The sequence below is a fragment of the Coregonus lavaretus genome (genome assembly GCF_964263955.1).
Source record: "Coregonus lavaretus genome assembly, chromosome: 25".
NCBI classification, from domain to species: domain Eukaryota; kingdom Metazoa; phylum Chordata; class Actinopteri; order Salmoniformes; family Salmonidae; genus Coregonus; species Coregonus lavaretus.
Window position 1 is genome coordinate 23,446 of NC_140012.1, and position 24,144 is coordinate 47,589.

Here is a 24,144-nt window from a genome sequence, read left to right on the forward strand (position 1 = left end):
AAACCCATGATTTTGGACCCTGTTTTCATGCGAAAAGGCTAAAAGAAATGTTTCACGTTTGTTACACTCAAACAGTGTCTCCTCTCATATGCTGAACTGGTCGCATTGTGGATTTTGGTTAAAACATGATTTTGGACAATGTTCATGGAACTCAGTTTAAAACGTACTTGCAGACTTGAAAACCCTTGCCTATTGTAGAGCGCGCCTCCTACTTCCACTGCTGAACGAAAACCCATGATTTTGGACCCTGTTTTCATGCGAAAAGGCTAAAACAAATGTTTCACGTTTGTTACACTCAAACAGTGTCTCCTCTCATATGCTGAACTGGTCGCATTGTGGATTTTGGTTAAAACATGATTTTGGACAATGTTCATGGAACTCAGTTTAAAACGTACTTGCAGACTTGAAAACCCTTGCCTATTGTAGAGCGCGCCTCCTACTTCCACTGCTGAACGAAAACCCATGATTTTGGACCCTGTTTTCATGCGAAAAGGCTAAAAGAAATGTTTCACGTTTGTTACACTCAAACAGTGTCTCTTCTCATATGCTGAACTGGTCGCATTGTGGATTTTGGTTAAAACATGATTTTGGACAATGTTCATGGAACTCAGTTTAAAACGTACTTGCAGACTTGAAAACCCTTGCCTATTGTAGAGCGCGCCTCCTACTTCCACTGCTGAAAGAAAACCCATGATTTTGGACCCTGTTTTCATGCGAAAAGGCTAAAAGAAATGTTTCACGTTTGTTACACTCAAACAGTGTCTCCTCTCATATGCTGAACTGGTCGCATTGTGGATTTTGGTTAAAACATGATTTTGGACAATGTTCATGGAACTCAGTTTAAAACGTACTTGCAGACTTGAAAACCCTTGCCTATTGTAGAGCGCGCCTCCTACTTCCACTGCTGAACGAAAACCCATGATTTTGGACCCTGTTTTCATGCGAAAAGGCTAAAAGAAATGTTTCACGTTTGTTACACTCAAACAGTGTCTCCTCTCATATGCTGAACTGGTCGCATTGCGGATTTTGGTTAAAACATGATTTTGGACAATGTTCATGGAACTCAGTTTAAAACGTACTTGCAGACTTGAAAACCCTTGCCTATTGTAGAGCGCGCCTCCTACTTCCACTGCTGAACGAAAACCCATGATTTTGGACCCTGTTTTCATGCGAAAAGGCTAAAAGAAATGTTTCACGTTTGTTACACTCAAACAGTGTCTCCTCTCATATGCTGAACTGGTCGCATTGCGGATTTTGGTTAAAACATGATTTTGGACAATGTTCATGGAACTCAGTTTAAAACATACTTGCAGACTTGAAAACCCTTGCCTATTGTAGAGCGCGCCTCCTACTTCCACTGCTGAACGAAAACCCATGATTTTGGACCCTGTTTTCATGCGAAAAGGCTAAAAGAAATGTTTCACGTTTGTTACACTCAAACAGTGTCTCTTCTCATATGCTGAACTGGTCGCATTGTGGATTTTGGTTAAAACATGATTTTGGACAATGTTCATGGAACTCAGTTTAAAACGTACTTGCAGACTTGAAAACCCTTGCCTATTGTAGAGCGCGCCTCCTACTTCCACTGCTGAACGAAAACCCATGATTTTGGACCCTGTTTTCATGCGAAAAGGCTAAAAGAAATGTTTCACGTTTGTTACACTCAAACAGTGTCTCCTCTCATATGCTGAACTGGTCGCATTGTGGATTTTGGTTAAAACATGATTTTGGACAATGTTCATGGAACTCAGTTTAAAACGTACTTGCAGACTTGAAAACCCTTGCCTATTGTAGAGCGCGCCTCCTACTTCCACTGCTGAACGAAAACCCATGATTTTGGACCCTGTTTTCATGCGAAAAGGCTAAAAGAAATGTTTCACGTTTGTTACACTCAAACAGTGTCTCCTCTCATATGCTGAACTGGTCGCATTGTGGATTTTGGTTAAAACATGATTTTGGACAATGTTCATGGAACTCAGTTTAAAACGTACTTGCAGACTTGAAAACCCTTGCCTATTGTAGAGCGCGCCTCCTACTTCCACTGCTGAACGAAAACCCATGATTTTGGACCCTGTTTTCATGCGAAAAGGCTAAAAGAAATGTTTCACGTTTGTTACACTCAAACAGTGTCTCCTCTCATATGCTGAACTGGTCGCATTGTGGATTTTGGTTAAAACATGATTTTGGACAATGTTCATGGAACTCAGCTTAAAACGTACTTGCAGACTTGAAAACCCTTGCCTATTGTAGAGCGCGCCTCCTACTTCCACTGCTGAACGAAAACCCATGATTTTGGACCCTGTTTTCATGCGAAAAGGCTAAAAGAAATGTTTCACGTTTGTTACACTCAAACAGTGTCTCCTCTCATATGCTGAACTGGTCGCATTGTGGATTTTGGTTAAAACATGATTTTGGACAATGTTCATGGAACTCAGTTTAAAACGTACTTGCAGACTTGAAAACCCTTGCCTATTGTAGAGCGCGCCTCCTACTTCCACTGCTGAACGAAAACCCATGATTTTGGACCCTGTTTTCATGCGAAAAGGCTAAAAGAAATGTTTTACGTTTGTTACACTCAAACAGTGTCTCCTCTCATATGCTGAACTGGTCGCATTGTGGATTTTGGTTAAAACATGATTTTGGACAATGTTCATGGAACTCAGTTTAAAACGTACTTGCAGACTTGAAAACCCTTGCCTATTGTAGAGCGCGCCTCCTACTTCCACTGCTGAACGAAAACCCATGATTTTGGAACCTGTTTTCATGCGAAAAGGCTAAAAGAAATGTTTCACGTTTGTTACACTCAAACAGTGTCTCTTCTCATATGCTGAACTGGTCGCATTGTGGATTTTGGTTAAAACATGATTTTGGACAATGTTCATGGAACTCAGTTTAAAACGTACTTGCAGACTTGAAAACCCTTGCCTATTGTAGAGCGCGCCTCCTACTTCCACTGCTGAAAGAAAACCCATGATTTTGGACCCTGTTTTCATGCGAAAAGGCTAAAAGAAATGTTTCACGTTTGTTACACTCAAACAGTGTCTCCTCTCATATGCTGAACTGGTCGCATTGTGGATTTTGGTTAAAACATGATTTTGGACAATGTTCATGGAACTCAGTTTAAAACGTACTTGCAGACTTGAAAACCCTTGCCTATTGTAGAGCGCGCCTCCTACTTCCACTGCTGAACGAAAACCCATGATTTTGGACCCTGTTTTCATGCGAAAAGGCTAAAAGAAATGTTTCACGTTTGTTACACTCAAACAGTGTCTCCTCTCATATGCTGAACTGGTCGCATTGTGGATTTTGGTTAAAACATGATTTTGGACAATGTTCATGGAACTCAGTTTAAAACGTACTTGCAGACTTGAAAACCCTTGCCTATTGTAGAGCGCGCCTCCTACTTCCACTGCTGAACGAAAACCCATGATTTTGGACCCTGTTTTCATGCGAAAAGGCTAAAAGAAATGTTTCACGTTTGTTACACTCAAACAGTGTCTCCTCTCATATGCTGAACTGGTCGCATTGTGGATTTTGGTTAAAACATGATTTTGGACAATGTTCATGGAACTCAGCTTAAAACGTACTTGCAGACTTGAAAACCCTTGCCTATTGTAGAGCGCGCCTCCTACTTCCACTGCTGAACGAAAACCCATGATTTTGGACCCTGTTTTCATGCGAAAAGGCTAAAAGAAATGTTTCACGTTTGTTACACTCAAACAGTGTCTCCTCTCATATGCTGAACTGGTCGCATTGTGGATTTTGGTTAAAACATGATTTTGGACAATGTTCATGGAACTCAGTTTAAAACGTACTTGCAGACTTGAAAACCCTTGCCTATTGTAGAGCGCGCCTCCTACTTCCACTGCTGAACGAAAACCCATGATTTTGGACCCTGTTTTCATGCGAAAAGGCTAAAAGAAATGTTTCACGTTTGTTACACTCAAACAGTGTCTCCTCTCATATGCTGAACTGGTCGCATTGTGGATTTTGGTTAAAACATGATTTTGGACAATGTTCATGGAACTCAGTTTAAAACGTACTTGCAGACTTGAAAACCCTTGCCTATTGTAGAGCGCGCCTCCTACTTCCACTGCTGAACGAAAACCCATGATTTTGGACCCTGTTTTCATGCGAAAAGGCTAAAAGAAATGTTTCACGTTTGTTACACTCAAACAGTGTCTCCTCTCATATGCTGAACTGGTCGCATTGTGGATTTTGGTTAAAACATGATTTTGGACAATGTTCATGGAACTCAGTTTAAAACGTACTTGCAGACTTGAAAACCCTTGCCTATTGTAGAGCGCGCCTCCTACTTCCACTGCTGAACGAAAACCCATGATTTTGGACCCTGTTTTCATGCGAAAAGGCTAAAAGAAATGTTTCACGTTTGTTACACTCAAACAGTGTCTCCTCTCATATGCTGAACTGGTCGCATTGTGGATTTTGGTTAAAACATGATTTTGGACAATGTTCATGGAACTCAGCTTAAAACGTACTTGCAGACTTGAAAACCCTTGCCTATTGTAGAGCGCGCCTCCTACTTCCACTGCTGAACGAAAACCCATGATTTTGGACCCTGTTTTCATGCGAAAAGGCTAAAAGAAATGTTTCACGTTTGTTACACTCAAACAGTGTCTCCTCTCATATGCTGAACTGGTCGCATTGTGGATTTTGGTTAAAACATGATTTTGGACAATGTTCATGGAACTCAGCTTAAAACGTACTTGCAGACTTGAAAACCCTTGCCTATTGTAGAGCGCGCCTCCTACTTCCACTGCTGAACGAAAACCCATGATTTTGGACCCTGTTTTCATGCGAAAAGGCTAAAAGAAATGTTTCACGTTTGTTACACTCAAACAGTGTCTCCTCTCATATGCTGAACTGGTCGCATTGTGGATTTTGGTTAAAACATGATTTTGGACAATGTTCATGGAACTCAGTTTAAAACGTACTTGCAGACTTGAAAACCCTTGCCTATTGTAGAGCGCGCCTCCTACTTCCACTGCTGAACGAAAACCCATGATTTTGGACCCTGTTTTCATGCGAAAAGGCTAAAAGAAATGTTTTACGTTTGTTACACTCAAACAGTGTCTCCTCTCATATGCTGAACTGGTCGCATTGTGGATTTTGCCTAAAACATGATTTTGGACAATGTTCATGGAAAAAATATTTTTTAAAATCACATTTGAAAACACTTCTAAATTGTATTCTACGTCTGTCCTTCTAGTGCTGAACATAAAAAAAAATATTTTAGACCCTTTTCATGCAAAATGTATAAAAAATATTATTCACGTTTGTTATTTTAAAAAAATTATCCCTTCATATGCCGAACTAGTTGCATGGGGATTTTGCCTAAAACATGATTTTAGAAAATATTCATTGAAATTTTTTTTTTAAATCACATTTGAAAACCCTTGTATGTTGAATTCTACATATGTCCTTCTAATGCTGAACGTTAAAACATATTTTAGACCCTTTTCATGCAAAATGTATAAAAATATTTTTCACGTTTGTTATAAAACCAATTGTATCTCTTCATATGCCGAACTAGTTGCATTATGGATTTTGCCTAAAACATGTTTTTAGACGATATTCATTGAAAAAGCTTTTTTTTAAATCACATTTGAAAACCCTTCTAAATTGTATTCTACGTCTGTCCTTCTAGTGCTGAACGTAAAAAAAAATATTTTAGACCCTTTTCATGCAAAATGTATAAAAAATATTATTCACGTTTGTTATTAAAAAAAAATTATCCCTTCATATGCCGAACTAGTTGCATGGGGATTTTGCCTAAAACATGATTTTTGAAAATATTCATTGAATTACATTTTTTTTTAATCACATTTGAAAACCCTTGTATGTTGAATTCTACATATGTCCTTCTAATGCTGAACGTAAAAAAAATATTTTAGACCCTTTTCATGCAAAATGTATAAAAAATATTTTTCACGTTTGTTATAAAAAAAATTGTATCCCTTCATATGCCGAACTAGTTGCATTGTGGATTTTGCCTAAAACATGATTTTAGAAAATATTCATAGATTTTATTTTTTTTAAATCACATTTGAAAACCCTTGTATGTTTATATTCTACATATGTCCTTCTAGTGCTGAACGTAAAAAAACATTTTAGACCCTTTTCATGCAAAATGTAGAAAAAATATTTTTCATGTTTTTTACAAAAAAACGTTATATCCCTTCATATGCCGAACTAGTTTTTTTGTGGATTTTGCCTAAAACATGATTTTAGACAATATTCATTGAAAAAAGCTTTTAAAAAAATCACATTTGAAAACCCTTCTAAATTTTATTCTATGTCTGTCCTAGTGCTGAACGTTAAAAAAATATTTTTGACCCTTTTCATGCAAAATGTATAAAAAATATTATTCAAGTTTGTTATGAAAAAAATTGTATCCCTTCATATGCCGAACTAGTTGCATGGTGCATTTTGCCTAAAACATGATTTTAGAAAATATTCATTGAATTTTTAATTTTTTTAATCACATTTGAAAACCCTTGTATGTTGAATTCTACATATGTCCTTCTAGTGTTGAACGTTACAAAAATATTTTAGACCCTTTTCATGCAAAATGTATTAAAAAATATTTTTCACGTTCGTTATAATTTTTTTTGTATCCCTTCATATGCCGAACTAGTTGCATTGTGGATTTTGCCTAAAACATGATTTTAGAAAATATTCATAGAATTTTATTTTTTTAATCACATTTGAAAACCCTTGTATGTTATATTCTACATGTGTCCTTCTAGTTCTGAAAGTAAAAAAATATTTTAGACCCTTTTCATGCAAAATTTATAAAAAAATATCACGTTTTTTATTTTAAAAAATTGTATCCCTTCATACGCCGAACTAGTTTTTTTGTGGATTTTGCCTAAAACATGATTTTAGAAAATATTCATTGAATTTCTTTTTTAAAATCACATTTGAAAACCCTTGTATGTTGAATTCTACATATGTCCTTCTAATGCTGAACGTAAAAAAAATATTTTAGACCCTTTTCATGCAAAATGTATAAAAAAAAATTTTCACGTTTGTTATAAAAAAAATTGTATCCCTTCATATGCCGAACTAGTTGCATTGTGGATTTTGCCTAAAACATGATTTTAGAAAATATTCATAGATTTTTTTTTTTTAAATCACATTTGAAAACCCTTGTATGTTTATATTCTACATATGTCCTTCTAGTGCTGAACGTAAAAACATATTTTAGACCCTTTTCATGCAAAATTTTGAAAAAATATTTTTCATGTTTTTTACAAAAAAACTTTGTATCCCTTCATATGCTGAACTGGTCGCATTGTGGATTTTGGTTAAAACATGATTTTGGACAATGTTCATGGAACTCAGTTTAAAACGTACTTGCAGACTTGAAAACCCTTGCCTATTGTAGAGCGCGCCTCCTACTTCCACTGCTGAACGAAAACCCATGATTTTGGACCCTGTTTTCATGCGAAAAGGCTAAAAGAAATGTTTCACGTTTGTTACACTCAAACAGTGTCTCCTCTCATATGCTGAACTGGTCGCATTGTGGATTTTGGTTAAAACATGATTTTGGACAATGTTCATGGAACTCAGTTTAAAACGTACTTGCAGACTTGAAAACCCTTGCCTATTGTAGAGCGCGCCTCCTACTTCCACTGCTGAACGAAAACCCATGATTTTGGACCCTGTTTTCATGCGAAAAGGCTAAAAGAAATGTTTCACGTTTGTTACACTCAAACAGTGTCTCCTCTCATATGCTGAACTGGTCGCATTGTGGATTTTGGTTAAAACATGATTTTGGACAATGTTCATGGAACTCAGTTTAAAACGTACTTGCAGACTTGAAAACCCTTGCCTATTGTAGAGCGCGCCTCCTACTTCCACTGCTGAACGAAAACCCATGATTTTGGACCCTGTTTTCATGCGAAAAGGCTAAAAGAAATGTTTCACGTTTGTTACACTCAAACAGTGTCTCCTCTCATATGCTGAACTGGTCGCATTGCGGATTTTGGTTAAAACATGATTTTGGACAATGTTCATGGAACTCAGTTTAAAACGTACTTGCAGACTTGAAAACCCTTGCCTATTGTAGAGCGCGCCTCCTACTTCCACTGCTGAACGAAAACCCATGATTTTGGACCCTGTTTTCATGCGAAAAGGCTAAAAGAAATGTTTCACGTTTGTTACACTCAAACAGTGTCTCCTCTCATATGCTGAACTGGTCGCATTGCGGATTTTGGTTAAAACATGATTTTGGACAATGTTCATGGAACTCAGTTTAAAACATACTTGCAGACTTGAAAACCCTTGCCTATTGTAGAGCGCGCCTCCTACTTCCACTGCTGAACGAAAACCCATGATTTTGGACCCTGTTTTCATGCGAAAAGGCTAAAAGAAATGTTTCACGTTTGTTACACTCAAACAGTGTCTCTTCTCATATGCTGAACTGGTCGCATTGTGGATTTTGGTTAAAACATGATTTTGGACAATGTTCATGGAACTCAGTTTAAAACGTACTTGCAGACTTGAAAACCCTTGCCTATTGTAGAGCGCGCCTCCTACTTCCACTGCTGAACGAAAACCCATGATTTTGGACCCTGTTTTCATGCGAAAAGGCTAAAAGAAATGTTTCACGTTTGTTACACTCAAACAGTGTCTCCTCTCATATGCTGAACTGGTCGCATTGTGGATTTTGGTTAAAACATGATTTTGGACAATGTTCATGGAACTCAGTTTAAAACGTACTTGCAGACTTGAAAACCCTTGCCTATTGTAGAGCGCGCCTCCTACTTCCACTGCTGAACGAAAACCCATGATTTTGGACCCTGTTTTCATGCGAAAAGGCTAAAAGAAATGTTTCACGTTTGTTACACTCAAACAGTGTCTCCTCTCATATGCTGAACTGGTCGCATTGTGGATTTTGGTTAAAACATGATTTTGGACAATGTTCATGGAACTCAGTTTAAAACGTACTTGCAGACTTGAAAACCCTTGCCTATTGTAGAGCGCGCCTCCTACTTCCACTGCTGAACGAAAACCCATGATTTTGGACCCTGTTTTCATGCGAAAAGGCTAAAAGAAATGTTTCACGTTTGTTACACTCAAACAGTGTCTCCTCTCATATGCTGAACTGGTCGCATTGTGGATTTTGGTTAAAACATGATTTTGGACAATGTTCATGGAACTCAGCTTAAAACGTACTTGCAGACTTGAAAACCCTTGCCTATTGTAGAGCGCGCCTCCTACTTCCACTGCTGAACGAAAACCCATGATTTTGGACCCTGTTTTCATGCGAAAAGGCTAAAAGAAATGTTTCACGTTTGTTACACTCAAACAGTGTCTCCTCTCATATGCTGAACTGGTCGCATTGTGGATTTTGGTTAAAACATGATTTTGGACAATGTTCATGGAACTCAGTTTAAAACGTACTTGCAGACTTGAAAACCCTTGCCTATTGTAGAGCGCGCCTCCTACTTCCACTGCTGAACGAAAACCCATGATTTTGGACCCTGTTTTCATGCGAAAAGGCTAAAAGAAATGTTTTACGTTTGTTACACTCAAACAGTGTCTCCTCTCATATGCTGAACTGGTCGCATTGTGGATTTTGGTTAAAACATGATTTTGGACAATGTTCATGGAACTCAGTTTAAAACGTACTTGCAGACTTGAAAACCCTTGCCTATTGTAGAGCGCGCCTCCTACTTCCACTGCTGAACGAAAACCCATGATTTTGGAACCTGTTTTCATGCGAAAAGGCTAAAAGAAATGTTTCACGTTTGTTACACTCAAACAGTGTCTCTTCTCATATGCTGAACTGGTCGCATTGTGGATTTTGGTTAAAACATGATTTTGGACAATGTTCATGGAACTCAGTTTAAAACGTACTTGCAGACTTGAAAACCCTTGCCTATTGTAGAGCGCGCCTCCTACTTCCACTGCTGAAAGAAAACCCATGATTTTGGACCCTGTTTTCATGCGAAAAGGCTAAAAGAAATGTTTCACGTTTGTTACACTCAAACAGTGTCTCCTCTCATATGCTGAACTGGTCGCATTGTGGATTTTGGTTAAAACATGATTTTGGACAATGTTCATGGAACTCAGTTTAAAACGTACTTGCAGACTTGAAAACCCTTGCCTATTGTAGAGCGCGCCTCCTACTTCCACTGCTGAACGAAAACCCATGATTTTGGACCCTGTTTTCATGCGAAAAGGCTAAAAGAAATGTTTCACGTTTGTTACACTCAAACAGTGTCTCCTCTCATATGCTGAACTGGTCGCATTGTGGATTTTGGTTAAAACATGATTTTGGACAATGTTCATGGAACTCAGTTTAAAACGTACTTGCAGACTTGAAAACCCTTGCCTATTGTAGAGCGCGCCTCCTACTTCCACTGCTGAACGAAAACCCATGATTTTGGACCCTGTTTTCATGCGAAAAGGCTAAAAGAAATGTTTCACGTTTGTTACACTCAAACAGTGTCTCCTCTCATATGCTGAACTGGTCGCATTGTGGATTTTGGTTAAAACATGATTTTGGACAATGTTCATGGAACTCAGCTTAAAACGTACTTGCAGACTTGAAAACCCTTGCCTATTGTAGAGCGCGCCTCCTACTTCCACTGCTGAACGAAAACCCATGATTTTGGACCCTGTTTTCATGCGAAAAGGCTAAAAGAAATGTTTCACGTTTGTTACACTCAAACAGTGTCTCCTCTCATATGCTGAACTGGTCGCATTGTGGATTTTGGTTAAAACATGATTTTGGACAATGTTCATGGAACTCAGCTTAAAACGTACTTGCAGACTTGAAAACCCTTGCCTATTGTAGAGCGCGCCTCCTACTTCCACTGCTGAACGAAAACCCATGATTTTGGACCCTGTTTTCATGCGAAAAGGCTAAAAGAAATGTTTCACGTTTGTTACACTCAAACAGTGTCTCCTCTCATATGCTGAACTGGTCGCATTGTGGATTTTGGTTAAAACATGATTTTGGACAATGTTCATGGAACTCAGTTTAAAACGTACTTGCAGACTTGAAAACCCTTGCCTATTGTAGAGCGCGCCTCCTACTTCCACTGCTGAACGAAAACCCATGATTTTGGACCCTGTTTTCATGCGAAAAGGCTAAAAGAAATGTTTTACGTTTGTTACACTCAAACAGTGTCTCCTCTCATATGCTGAACTGGTCGCATTGTGGATTTTGCCTAAAACATGATTTTGGACAATGTTCATGGAAAAAATATTTTTTAAAATCACATTTGAAAACACTTCTAAATTGTATTCTACGTCTGTCCTTCTAGTGCTGAACATAAAAAAAAATATTTTAGACCCTTTTCATGCAAAATGTATAAAAAATATTATTCACGTTTGTTATTTTAAAAAAATTATCCCTTCATATGCCGAACTAGTTGCATGGGGATTTTGCCTAAAACATGATTTTAGAAAATATTCATTGAAATTTTTTTTTTAAATCACATTTGAAAACCCTTGTATGTTGAATTCTACATATGTCCTTCTAATGCTGAACGTTAAAACATATTTTAGACCCTTTTCATGCAAAATGTATAAAAATATTTTTCACGTTTGTTATAAAACCAATTGTATCTCTTCATATGCCGAACTAGTTGCATTATGGATTTTGCCTAAAACATGTTTTTAGACGATATTCATTGAAAAAGCTTTTTTTTAAATCACATTTGAAAACCCTTCTAAATTGTATTCTACGTCTGTCCTTCTAGTGCTGAACGTAAAAAAAAATATTTTAGACCCTTTTCATGCAAAATGTATAAAAAATATTATTCACGTTTGTTATTAAAAAAAAATTATCCCTTCATATGCCGAACTAGTTGCATGGGGATTTTGCCTAAAACATGATTTTTGAAAATATTCATTGAATTACATTTTTTTTTAATCACATTTGAAAACCCTTGTATGTTGAATTCTACATATGTCCTTCTAATGCTGAACGTAAAAAAAATATTTTAGACCCTTTTCATGCAAAATGTATAAAAAATATTTTTCACGTTTGTTATAAAAAAAATTGTATCCCTTCATATGCCGAACTAGTTGCATTGTGGATTTTGCCTAAAACATGATTTTAGAAAATATTCATAGATTTTATTTTTTTTAAATCACATTTGAAAACCCTTGTATGTTTATATTCTACATATGTCCTTCTAGTGCTGAACGTAAAAAAACATTTTAGACCCTTTTCATGCAAAATGTAGAAAAAATATTTTTCATGTTTTTTACAAAAAAACGTTATATCCCTTCATATGCCGAACTAGTTTTTTTGTGGATTTTGCCTAAAACATGATTTTAGACAATATTCATTGAAAAAAGCTTTTAAAAAAATCACATTTGAAAACCCTTCTAAATTTTATTCTATGTCTGTCCTAGTGCTGAACGTTAAAAAAATATTTTTGACCCTTTTCATGCAAAATGTATAAAAAATATTATTCAAGTTTGTTATGAAAAAAATTGTATCCCTTCATATGCCGAACTAGTTGCATGGTGCATTTTGCCTAAAACATGATTTTAGAAAATATTCATTGAATTTTTAATTTTTTAAATCACATTTGAAAACCCTTGTATGTTGAATTCTACATATGTCCTTCTAGTGTTGAACGTTACAAAAATATTTTAGACCCTTTTCATGCAAAATGTATTAAAAAATATTTTTCACGTTCGTTATAATTTTTTTTGTATCCCTTCATATGCCGAACTAGTTGCATTGTGGATTTTGCCTAAAACATGATTTTAGAAAATATTCATAGAATTTTATTTTTTTAATCACATTTGAAAACCCTTGTATGTTATATTCTACATGTGTCCTTCTAGTTCTGAAAGTAAAAAAATATTTTAGACCCTTTTCATGCAAAATTTATAAAAAAATATCACGTTTTTTATTTTAAAAAATTGTATCCCTTCATACGCCGAACTAGTTTTTTTGTGGATTTTGCCTAAAACATGATTTTAGAAAATATTCATTGAATTTCTTTTTTAAAATCACATTTGAAAACCCTTGTATGTTGAATTCTACATATGTCCTTCTAATGCTGAACGTAAAAAAAATATTTTAGACCCTTTTCATGCAAAATGTATAAAAAAAAATTTTCACGTTTGTTATAAAAAAAATTGTATCCCTTCATATGCCGAACTAGTTGCATTGTGGATTTTGCCTAAAACATGATTTTAGAAAATATTCATAGATTTTTTTTTTTTAAATCACATTTGAAAACCCTTGTATGTTTATATTCTACATATGTCCTTCTAGTGCTGAACGTAAAAACATATTTTAGACCCTTTTCATGCAAAATTTTGAAAAAATATTTTTCATGTTTTTTACAAAAAAACTTTGTATCCCTTCATATGCTGAACTGGTCGCATTGTGGATTTTGGTTAAAACATGATTTTGGACAATGTTCATGGAACTCAGTTTAAAACGTACTTGCAGACTTGAAAACCCTTGCCTATTGTAGAGCGCGCCTCCTACTTCCACTGCTGAACGAAAACCCATGATTTTGGACCCTGTTTTCATGCGAAAAGGCTAAAAGAAATGTTTCACGTTTGTTACACTCAAACAGTGTCTCCTCTCATATGCTGAACTGGTCGCATTGTGGATTTTGGTTAAAACATGATTTTGGACAATGTTCATGGAACTCAGTTTAAAACGTACTTGCAGACTTGAAAACCCTTGCCTATTGTAGAGCGCGCCTCCTACTTCCACTGCTGAACGAAAACCCATGATTTTGGACCCTGTTTTCATGCGAAAAGGCTAAAAGAAATGTTTCACGTTTGTTACACTCAAACAGTGTCTCCTCTCATATGCTGAACTGGTCGCATTGTGGATTTTGGTTAAAACATGATTTTGGACAATGTTCATGGAACTCAGTTTAAAACGTACTTGCAGACTTGAAAACCCTTGCCTATTGTAGAGCGCGCCTCCTACTTCCACTGCTGAACGAAAACCCATGATTTTGGAACCTGTTTTCATGCGAAAAGGCTAAAAGAAATGTTTCACGTTTGTTACACTCAAACAGTGTCTCTTCTCATATGCTGAACTGGTCGCATTGTGGATTTTGGTTAAAACATGATTTTGGACAATGTTCATGGAACTCAGTTTAAAACGTACTTGCAGACTTGAAAACCCTTGCCTATTGTAGAGCGCGCCTCCTACTTCCACTGCTGAAAGAAAACCCATGATTTTGGACCCTGTTTTCATGCGAAAAGGCTAAAAGAAATGTTTCACGTTTGTTACACTCAAACAGTGTCTCCTCTCATATGCTGAACTGGTCGCATTGTGGATTTTGGTTAAAACATGATTTTGGACAATGTTCATGGAACTCAGTTTAAAACGTACTTGCAGACTTGAAAACCCTTGCCTATTGTAGAGCGCGCCTCCTACTTCCACTGCTGAACGAAAACCCATGATTTTGGACCCTGTTTTCATGCGAAAAGGCTAAAAGAAATGTTTCACGTTTGTTACACTCAAACAGTGTCTCCTCTCATATGCTGAACTGGTCGCATTGTGGATTTTGGTTAAAACATGATTTTGGACAATGTTCATGGAACTCAGTTTAAAACGTACTTGCAGACTTGAAAACCCTTGCCTATTGTAGAGCGCGCCTCCTACTTCCACTGCTGAACGAAAACCCATGATTTTGGACCCTGTTTTCATGCGAAAAGGCTAAAAGAAATGTTTCACGTTTGTTACACTCAAACAGTGTCTCCTCTCATATGCTGAACTGGTCGCATTGTGGATTTTGGTTAAAACATGATTTTGGACAATGTTCATGGAACTCAGCTTAAAACGTACTTGCAGACTTGAAAACCCTTGCCTATTGTAGAGCGCGCCTCCTACTTCCACTGCTGAACGAAAACCCATGATTTTGGACCCTGTTTTCATGCGAAAAGGCTAAAAGAAATGTTTCACGTTTGTTACACTCAAACAGTGTCTCCTCTCATATGCTGAACTGGTCGCATTGTGGATTTTGGTTAAAACATGATTTTGGACAATGTTCATGGAACTCAGCTTAAAACGTACTTGCAGACTTGAAAACCCTTGCCTATTGTAGAGCGCGCCTCCTACTTCCACTGCTGAACGAAAACCCATGATTTTGGACCCTGTTTTCATGCGAAAAGGCTAAAAGAAATGTTTCACGTTTGTTACACTCAAACAGTGTCTCCTCTCATATGCTGAACTGGTCGCATTGTGGATTTTGGTTAAAACATGATTTTGGACAATGTTCATGGAACTCAGTTTAAAACGTACTTGCAGACTTGAAAACCCTTGCCTATTGTAGAGCGCGCCTCCTACTTCCACTGCTGAACGAAAACCCATGATTTTGGACCCTGTTTTCATGCGAAAAGGCTAAAAGAAATGTTTTACGTTTGTTACACTCAAACAGTGTCTCCTCTCATATGCTGAACTGGTCGCATTGTGGATTTTGCCTAAAACATGATTTTGGACAATGTTCATGGAAAAAATATTTTTTAAAATCACATTTGAAAACACTTCTAAATTGTATTCTACGTCTGTCCTTCTAGTGCTGAACATAAAAAAAAATATTTTAGACCCTTTTCATGCAAAATGTATAAAAAATATTATTCACGTTTGTTATTTTAAAAAAATTATCCCTTCATATGCCGAACTAGTTGCATGGGGATTTTGCCTAAAACATGATTTTAGAAAATATTCATTGAAATTTTTTTTTTAAATCACATTTGAAAACCCTTGTATGTTGAATTCTACATATGTCCTTCTAATGCTGAACGTTAAAACATATTTTAGACCCTTTTCATGCAAAATGTATAAAAATATTTTTCACGTTTGTTATAAAACCAATTGTATCTCTTCATATGCCGAACTAGTTGCATTATGGATTTTGCCTAAAACATGTTTTTAGACGATATTCATTGAAAAAGCTTTTTTTTAAATCACATTTGAAAACCCTTCTAAATTGTATTCTACGTCTGTCCTTCTAGTGCTGAACGTAAAAAAAAATATTTTAGACCCTTTTCATGCAAAATGTATAAAAAATATTATTCACGTTTGTTATTAAAAAAAAATTATCCCTTCATATGCCGAACTAGTTGCATGGGGATTTTGCCTAAAACATGATTTTTGAAAATATTCATTGAATTACATTTTTTTTTAATCACATTTGAAAACCCTTGTATGTTGAATTCTACATATGTCCTTCTAATGCTGAACGTAAAAAAAATATTTTAGACCCTTTTCATGCAAAATGTATAAAAAATATTTTTCACGTTTGTTATAAAAAAAATTGTATCCCTTCATATGCCGAACTAGTTGCATTGTGGATTTTGCCTAAAACATGATTTTAGAAAATATTCATAGATTTTATTTTTTTTAAATCACATTTGAAAACCCTTGTATGTTTATATTCTACATATGTCCTTCTAGTGCTGAACGTAAAAAAATATTTTAGACCCTTTTCATGCAAAATGTAGAAAAAATATTTTTCATGTTTTTTACAAAAAAACGTTATATCCCTTCATATGCCGAACTAGTTTTTTTGTGGATTTTGCCTAAAACATGATTTTAGACAATATTCATTGAAAAAAGCTTTTAAAAAAATCACATTTGAAAACCCTTCTAAATTTTATTCTATGTCTGTCCTAGTGCTGAACGTTAAAAAAATATTTTTGACCCTTTTCATGCAAAATGTATAAAAAATATTATTCAAGTTTGTTATGAAAAAAATTGTATCCCTTCATATGCCGAACTAGTTGCATGGTGCATTTTGCCTAAAACATGATTTTAGAAAATATTCATTGAATTTTTAATTTTTTAAATCACATTTGAAAACCCTTGTATGTTGAATTCTACATATGTCCTTCTAGTGTTGAACGTTACAAAAATATTTTAGACCCTTTTCATGCAAAATGTATTTAAAAATATTTTTCACGTTCGTTATAATTTTTTTTGTATCCCTTCATATGCCGAACTAGTTGCATTGTGGATTTTGCCTAAAACATGATTTTAGAAAATATTCATAGAATTTTATTTTTTTAATCACATTTGAAAACCCTTGTATGTTATATTCTACATGTGTCCTTCTAGTTCTGAATGTAAAAAAATATTTTAGACCCTTTTCATGCAAAATTTATAAAAAAATATCACGTTTTTTATTTTAAAAAATTGTATCCCTTCATACGCCGAACTAGTTTTTTTGTGGATTTTGCCTAAAACATGATTTTAGAAAATATTCATTGAATTTCTTTTTTAAAATCACATTTGAAAACCCTTGTATGTTGAATTCTACATATGTCCTTCTAATGCTGAACGTAAAAAAAATATTTTAGACCCTTTTCATGCAAAATGTATAAAAAATATTTTTCACGTTTGTTATACAAAAAATTGTATCCCTTCATATGCCGAACTAGTTGCATTGTGGATTTTGCCTAAAACATGATTTTAGAAAATATTCATAGATTTTTTTTTTTTAAATCACATTTGAAAACCCTTGTATGTTTATATTCTACATATGTCCTTCTAGTGCTGAACGTAAAAACATATTTTAGACCCTTTTCATGCAAAATTTTGAAAAAATATTTTTCATGTTTTTTACAAAAAAACTTTGTATCCCTTCATATGCTGAACTGGTCGCATTGTGGATTTTGGTTAAAACATGATTTTGGACAATGTTCATGGAACTCAGTTTAAAACGTACTTGCAGACTTGAAAACCCTTGCCTATTGTAGAGCGCGCCTCCTACTTCCACTGCTGAACGAAAACCCATGATTTTGGACCCTGTTTTCATGCGAAAAGGCTAAAAGAAATGTTTCACGTTTGTTACACTCAAACAGTGTCTCCTCTCATATGCTGAACTGGTCGCATTGTGGATTTTGGTTAAAACATGATTTTGGACAATGTTCATGGAACTCAGTTTAAAACGTACTTGCAGACTTGAAAACCCTTGCCTATTGTAGAGCGCGCCTCCTACTTCCACTGCTGAACGAAAACCCATGATTTTGGACCCTGTTTTCATGCGAAAAGGCTAAAAGAAATGTTTCACGTTTGTTACACTCAAACAGTGTCTCCTCTCATATGCTGAACTGGTCGCATTGTGGATTTTGGTTAAAACATGATTTTGGACAATGTTCATGGAACTCAGTTTAAAACGTACTTGCAGACTTGAAAACCCTTGCCTATTGTAGAGCGCGCCTCCTACTTCCACTGCTGAACGAAAACCCATGATTTTGGAACCTGTTTTCATGCGAAAAGGCTAAAAGAAATGTTTCACGTTTGTTACACTCAAACAGTGTCTCTTCTCATATGCTGAACTGGTCGCATTGTGGATTTTGGTTAAAACATGATTTTGGACAATGTTCATGGAACTCAGTTTAAAACGTACTTGCAGACTTGAAAACCCTTGCCTATTGTAGAGCGCGCCTCCTACTTCCACTGCTGAAAGAAAACCCATGATTTTGGACCCTGTTTTCATGCGAAAAGGCTAAAAGAAATGTTTCACGTTTGTTACACTCAAACAGTGTCTCCTCTCATATGCTGAACTGGTCGCATTGTGGATTTTGGTTAAAACATGATTTTGGACAATGTTCATGGAACTCAGTTTAAAACGTACTTGCAGACTTGAAAACCCTTGCCTATTGTAGAGCGCGCCTCCTACTTCCACTGCTGAACGAAAACCCATGATTTTGGACCCTGTTTTCATGCGAAAAGGCTAAAAGAAATGTTTCACGTTTGTTACACTCAAACAGTGTCTCCTCTCATATGCTGAACTGGTCGCATTGTGGATTTTGGTTAAAACATGATTTTGGACAATGTTCATGGAACTCAGTTTAAAACGTACTTGCAGACTTGAAAACCCTTGCCTATTGTAGAGCGCGCCTCCTACTTCCACTGCTGAACGAAAACCCATGATTTTGGACCCTGTTTTCATGCGAAAAGGCTAAAAGAAATGTTTCACGTTTGTTACACTCAAACAGTGTCTCCTCTCATATGCTGAACTGGTCGCATTGTGGATTTTGGTTAAAACATGATTTTGGACAATGTTCATGGAACTCAGCTTAAAACGTACTTGCAGACTTGAAAACCCTTGCCTATTGTAGAGCGCGCCTCCTACTTCCACTGCTGAACGAAAACCCATGATTTTGGACCCTGTTTTCATGCGAAAAGGCTAAAAGAAATGTTTCACGTTTGTTACACTCAAACAGTGTCTCCTCTCACATGCTGAACTGGTCGCATTGTGGATTTTGGTTAAAACATGATTTTGGACAATGTTCATGGAACTCAGTTTAAAACGTACTTGCAGACTTGAAAACCCTTGCCTATTGTAGAGCGCGCCTCCTACTTCCACTGCTGAACGAAAACCCATGATTTTGGACCCTGTTTTCATGCGAAAAGGCTAAAAGAAATGTTTTACGTTTGTTACACTCAAACAGTGTCTCCTCTCATATGCTGAACTGGTCGCATTGTGGATTTTGCCTAAAACATGATTTTGGACAATGTTCATGGAAAAAATATTTTTTTAAATCACATTTGAAAACACTTCTAAATTGTATTCTACGTCTGTCCTTCTAGTGCTGAACATAAAAAAAAATATTTTAGACCCTTTTCATGCAAAATGTATAAAAAATATTATTCACGTTTGTTATTTAAAAAAAATTATCCCTTCATATGCCGAACTAGTTGCATGGGGATTTTGCCTAAAACATGATTTTAGAAAATATTCATTGAATTTTTTTTTTTAAATCACATTTGAAAACCCTTGTATGTTGAATTCTACATATGTCCTTCTAATGCTGAACGTTAAAACATATTTTAGACCCTTTTCATGCAAAATGTATAAAAATATTTTTCACGTTTGTTATAAAACCAATTGTATCTCTTCATATGCCGAACTAGTTGCATTATGGATTTTGCCTAAAACATGTTTTTTGACGATATTCATTGAAAAAGCTTTTTTTTAAATCACATTTGAAAACCCTTCTAAATTGTATTCTACGTCTGTCCTTCTAGTGCTGAACGTAAAAAAAAATATTTTAGACCCTTTTCATGCAAAATGTATAAAAAATATTATTCACGTTTGTTATTTTAAAAAAATTATCCCTTCAAATGCCGAACTAGTTGCATGGGGATTTTGCCTAAAACATGATTTTTGAAAATATTCATTGAATTTTTTTTTTTAAATCACATTTGAAAACCCTTGTATGTTGAATTCTACATATGTCCTTCTAATGCTGAAAGTAAAAAAATATTTTAGACCCTTTTCATGCAAAATGTATAAAAAATATTTTTCACGTTTGTTATAAAAAAAATTGTATCCCTTCATATGCCGAACTAGTTGCATTGTGGATTTTGCCTAAAACATGATTTTAGAAAATATTCATAGATTTTATTTTTTTAAAATCACATTTGAAAACCCTTGTATGTTTATATTCTACATATGTCCTTCTAGTGCTGAACGTAAAAAAATATTTTAGACCCTTTTCATGCAAAATGTAGAAAAAATATTTTTCATGTTTTTTACAAAAAAACGTTATATCCCTTCATATGCCGAACTAGTTTTTTTGTGGATTTTGCCTAAAACATGATTTTAGACAATATTCATTGAAAAAAGCTTTTAAAAAAATCACATTTGAAAACCCTTCTAAATTTTATTCTATGTCTGTCCTAGTGCTGAACGTTAAAAAAATATTTTTGACCCTTTTCATGCAAAATGTATAAAAAATATTATTCAAGTTTGTTATGAAAAAAATTGTATCCCTTCATATGCCGAACTAGTTGCATGGTGCATTTTGCCTAAAACATGATTTTAGAAAATATTCATTGAATTTTTAATTTTTTAAATCACATTTGAAAACCCTTGTATGTTGAATTCTACATATGTCCTTCTAGTGTTGAACGTTACAAAAATATTTTAGACCCTTTTCATGCAAAATGTATTTAAAAATATTTTTCACGTTCGTTATAATTTTTTTTGTATCCCTTCATATGCCGAACTAGTTGCATTGTGGATTTTGCCTAAAACATGATTTTAGAAAATATTCATAGAATTTTTTTTTTTTAATCACATTTGAAAACCCTTGTATGTTATATTCTACATGTGTCCTTCTAGTTCTGAAAGTAAAAAAATATTTTAGACCCTTTTCATTCAAAATTTATAAAAAAATATCACGTTTTTTATTTTAAAAAATTGTATCCCTTCATACGCCGAACTAGTTTTTTTGTGGATTTTGCCTAAAACATGATTTTAGAAAATATTCATTGAATTTCTTTTTTAAAATCACATTTGAAAACCCTTGTATGTTGAATTCTACATATGTCCTTCTAATGCTGAACGTAAAAAAAATATTTTAGACCCTTTTCATGCAAAATGTATAAAAAATATTTTTCACGTTTGTTATAAAAAAAATTGTATCCCTTCATATGCCGAACTAGTTGCATTGTGGATTTTGCCTAAAACATGATTTTAGAAAATATTCATAGATTTTTTTTTTTTAAATCACATTTGAAAACCCTTGTATGTTTATATTCTACATATGTCCTTCTAGTGCTGAACGTAAAAACATATTTTAGACCCTTTTCATGCAAAATTTTGAAAAAATATTTTTCATGTTTTTTACAAAAAAACTTTGTATCCCTTCATATGCCGAACTAGTTGCATAGTGCATTTTGCCTAAAACATGATTTTAGAAAATATTCATTGAAAAAAGCTTTTTAAAAAATCACATTTGAAAACCCTTCTAAATTGTATTCTACGTCTGTCCTTCTAGTGCTGAACGTTAAAAAAATATTTTTGACCCTTTTCATGCAAAATGTATAAAAAATATTATTCAAGTTTGTTATGAAAAAAACTGTATCCCTTCATATGCCGAACTAGTTGCATAGTGCATTTTGCCTAAAACATGATTTTAGAAAATATTCATAGAATTATTTTTTTTAAAATCACATTTGAAAACCCTTTTATGTTATATTCTTCATACATCCTTCTAGTGCTGAACGTAAAAAAAATATTTTAGACCCTTTTCATGCAAAATGTATAAAAATATTTTTCACGTTTGTTATTAAAAAAATGGTATCACTTCATATGCCGAACTAGTTGCATTGTGGATTTTGCCTAAAACATGATTTTAGACAATATTCATTGAAAAAAGCTTTTTTTTAAATCACATTTGAAAACCCTTCTAAATTGTATTCTACGTCTGTCCTTCTAGTGCTGAACGTCCCAAAAATATTTTAGACCCTTTTCATGCAAAATGTATAAAAAATATTTTTCACGTTTGTTATAAAAAAAATTGTATCCCTTCATATGCCGAACTAGTTGCATTATGGATTTTGCCTAAAACATGATTTTAGAAAATATTCATAGAATATATATTTTTTTAAATCACATTTGAAAACCCTTGTATGTTATATTCTACATATGTCCTTCTAGTGCTGAACGTTAAAACATATTTTAGATCCTTTTCATGCAAAATGTATAAAAAATATTTTTCACGTTTGTTATAAAAGAAATTGTATCCCTTCATATGCCGAACTAGTTGCATTGTGGATTTAAAAAAAAAAACATGATTTTAGAAAATATTCATATAATTGTTTTATTAAAATACATTTGAAAACCCTTGTATGTTATATTGTACATATGTCCTTCTATTGCTGAACGTAAAAAAATATTTTAGACCCTTTTCATGCAAAATTTATAAAAAATATTTTTCACGTTTTTTACAAAAAAAATTCTATCCTTCATATGCCGAACTAGTTGCATTTTGGATTTTGCCTAAAACATGATTTTGGAAAATATTCATTGAATATATATATATTTTTTATCACATTTGAAAACCCTTGTATGTTGAATTCTACATATGTCCTTCTAGTGCTGAACGTTAAAAAAATATTTTAGACCCTTTTCATGAAAAATGTATAAAAATATTTTTCACCTTTGTTATAAAAAAAAAGGTATCCCTTCCTATGCCGAACTAGTTGCATTATGGATTTTGCCTAAAACATGATTTTAGAAAATATTCATTGAAAAAAGCTTTTTTTTTAATCACATTTGAAAACCCTTCTAAATTGTATTCTACGCCTGTCCTTCTAGTGCTGAACGTAAAAAAAATATTTTAGACCCTTTTCATGCAAAATGTATAACAAATATTTTTCACGTTTTTTATTTAAAAAACTTTGTATCCCTTCATATGCCGAACTAGTTTTTTTGTGGATTTTGCCTAAAACATGATTTTAGAAAATATTCATTGAAAAAAGCTTTTTTTTAAATCACATTTGAAAACCCTTCTAAATTGTATTCTACATCTGTCCTTCTAGTGCTGAACGTAAAAAAAATATTTTAGACCCCTTTTCATGCTAAATGTATAAAAAATATTTTTCACGTTTGTTATAAAAAAATGTGTATCCCTTCATATTTAGAACTAGTTGCATTGTGGATTTTGCCTAAAACATGATTTTAGAAAATATTCATAGAATTTTTTATTTAATCACATTTGAAAACCCTTGTATGTTGAATTCTACATATGTCCTTCTAGTGCTGAACGTTAAAAAAATATTTTAGACCCTTTTCATGCAAAATGTATAAAAATATTTTTCACCTTTGTTATAAAAAAAAAGGTATCCCTTCCTATGCCGAACTAGTTGCATTATGGATTTTGCCTAAAACATGATTTTAGAAAATATTCATTGAAAAAAGCTTTTTTTTTAATCACATTTGAAAACCCTTCTAAATTGTATTCTACGCCTGTCCTTCTAGTGCTGAACGTAAAAAAAATATTTTAGACCCTTTTCATGCAAAATGTATAACAAATATTTTTCACGTTTTTTATTTAAAAAACTTTGTATCCCTTCATATGCCGAACTAGTTTTTTTGTGGATTTTGCCTAAAACATGATTTTAGAAAATATTCATTGAAAAAAGCTTTTTTTTAAATCACATTTGAAAACCCTTCTAAATTGTATTCTACATCTGTCCTTCTAGTGCTGAACGTAAAAAAAATATTTTAGACCCCTTTTCATGCTAAATGTATAAAAAATATTTTTCACGTTTGTTATAAAAAAATGTGTATCCCTTCATATTTAGAACTAGTTGCATTGTGGATTTTGCCTAAAACATGATTTTAGAAAATATTCATAGAATTTTTTATT